This window comes from Fukomys damarensis, unplaced genomic scaffold (assembly GCF_012274545.1).
Source record: "Fukomys damarensis isolate Sample0158 unplaced genomic scaffold, DMR_v1.0_HiC HiC_scaffold_15, whole genome shotgun sequence".
NCBI classification, from domain to species: domain Eukaryota; kingdom Metazoa; phylum Chordata; class Mammalia; order Rodentia; family Bathyergidae; genus Fukomys; species Fukomys damarensis.
In genome coordinates, this window is record NW_022900927.1 from 25,784,216 (window position 1) to 25,787,163 (window position 2,948).

Here is a 2,948-nt window from a genome sequence, read left to right on the forward strand (position 1 = left end):
TGTTAATGAAGTAAAATTGAGCAATACAGGTGAGGTAGCCCGTGTATCTTTTCTTGACTATGTCTCCTTCCTGCTTCATTCTACCCCCACACAGGTAACTATTATTCTCATGTTGATGACTATAATTTTTACTTCTTTATAGTTCATATATTTGTGCTGCTACATATTATTCCATGGTTAAATACCCCACAATTCATTAATCTTTTCTTCCATTAATATCACAATCAGTAATTCTATGAATATTCTTGTATGTTGCTTTATACATTGTATTCATTTTCTATTAATGCTGTAACAGACTCTCAAACTTACCAACTTTAGCAATAAAAGGAGAATATCTCGCTGTTCTTTGGTATGGAAAGTTAAATGAACTCCACTAGGCTAAAGAAGAGGTTGATAGACTGTGTTCCTTCCCAGAGGCTTTGGAAAAAAATTATTTTCCTTGCTCTTGATTATCTAGGTCTTTTGGTTTGTGGTTCTGCTTCCTCCATTATCAAACCCAGAAGCATTAGGTCACATCTACCTCTCTGTCCTGTAACTCTGTTTCTCTCTCCCTCTCTCCCTTCCTCTCCTTCTCTCCTTCTTCTATCTCTCTCTTCTAACTCTCAGTGGCCCCATGATTACTCTGAGGCCATCTGGATAATTTAGGATAATCTCCCTATTTTAAGATTAGCTGTTCAGCAATCTCAGTTCCATTTGTGACTTTAATTTCCTTTTTTAAATAACATATTCATAGTGTCTAAGAAAGAAAATGGACACATGTATTTGTCACAGGTTAGATATGAAAATTAATCTGTAATTTTACAGTAGTATTTAACAAAGGAGCGCATGCACGTTTAAAGATCCAGAAGAGTTTGTATCTATTATAATTGCTTTTCATATTTAATATTTTAGTAATATTGACTTGGTAAGGATAATTTACAACCATTTTAAAATGTTTCCGTTTTAATGCAATTTTAAAACAACTTTTCCTTCTAAATAAGTTCCAATCCTGAAATTGCAAAATCAAGTTCAAAAGCATCATCTTTATCATTTTGGACTTTGTAACTGATAAAGAGAAGACATGATGTGAAGATCATCTGAGATGACACCATTGAGAAAGTAAATGAAAACGTGAAATACATCTGAAACTTTGTCAAATATCAATGAAATTATCTAATGTAATCTTATAACATAGGAAAATATTTTAGGCTAAAAGTTAGGATTATTTATTGGATAGTAATGCATTCAACATTAACATGAAGATATATTTTAAATAACAAAAGCAAAGCACAGAATAGTAAATTGTTTGCTATCTTTTGTAAAAGAAAAGAGGGAAAATTTAAAAATATCCCTATAAAAAAAACTACTAGGATACATGATAAACCGAAACAAGAGATAAAAGAATGAAAACAGAAATGGAAGCAAGGGTAATTGCATATTCTGATTTCTGAACCAGTTTGAATATACTAAAAATTCAAAATTAAATTAAATTGGCATTTAAAAAGATATATATTGGTACCAATATTCTATTATATTTTTTTCATTATTATAATACTGCTGTTACAATATTGCCTGATGTTAATCAATAGAAGCAATTTAGGGAAGAAATTTGGTCCCAATGTAAAGTAACAAAATAGTGTTTAGTGCAAAGATTATCAACTTTTTCTGTGACAAAGTTACACAGGTACTTTGTTAAAAATTCATATTCTTAGGGTCTAGTCTAGGTTATAAATTAGTAGGCTTAAAGTAAGAGTTTGACAATATTCATCTTAAGAAGCACTATTAATAATTTTTGTGCAGAAATTTATTGTCCTACTTTGTGTGATCTAAGTATTAATATTTTAATATATTAATAATCTTTGTGCTATAGCAAGCTTAACAGATTTTCAAATATAATGAAATCATCACTTTAATGTCCAAAAACAACTTGCAACAGGAATTGTTTCCCTTTCCCCTTTTTTTTTAATTTGATAGGATTTTATTGTGGTCATTAACAATATTTGAAGTCAAAAAATGTCTTAGCATTTAATATTACAGATGATGTTATATAATAATAAACCATAACAAGATACCAATAAATATGCAGCTTTACCATTTTAATGCATAGGTTTTTGTATTAGGGTTCTCCAGACAAACAAAACCAATAGGATTTTTGTTCTTCTAAGAACAAAAATTTGTTAATGGGAATTGGCTCAAATGAGAAGTCCCATAATATGCCACCTGCTAACCACAGAACCGGGGAGCTACCGGTGTGGTTTAGTATAAGTTTAAAAGTTTGAGAACCAGAGAAGCTGATACTCTATGGTAACACCCCGAGGCAAAAGCCTGAGAACTTAGTAGGAAGAAAGGATGAAAATGTGAGGTCCAGAGCCTGAAGGACCATCAAATGCTATGTCTGAGGGCAAGTGAGGAATACATGCCCCATCTTGAGAAGAAAGAGAAAAACGTTATATGCCTTTTCATTCTATTCAGAACCTCAGGGAATGGTTGTTGACTGGACACACTGCTAAGGTTGGATCTTCTGGACGCAGTCTACTGATTCAAGAGCTAATCTCCTCCAGAAACACCCTTGCAAACCCACTCAGGATAACATTTTACTACTATCTGAGATTCCTTAGCCTCGTGAAGTTGGCACACAATTTTAACCACCGCAGGATCCGTTACAGAGTAAACTTTACATCTTTAAAGTGGAGTAGCAGACATTGTTAATATTTGCACATGGCAGTCTTCTGAACTTTCTTTGCCTGGGAAATTCTTCACTTTATGAGTTAGATTGAGAGGCAGGAAATGTCTGGACACTTTCTTTTCAAAACATTATTTAAAACTGCAACAGGACTTCACTACTCAGATTTGGAAACACAAAAGGGAGTGACTGCATTCTTGCCTGCACCACCAGTTTCATCTCTGATCCTACAAGAAGCACCGAGTTACCCATGCTGTCTCTAACATATTCTCTTTTCTGTTTAATG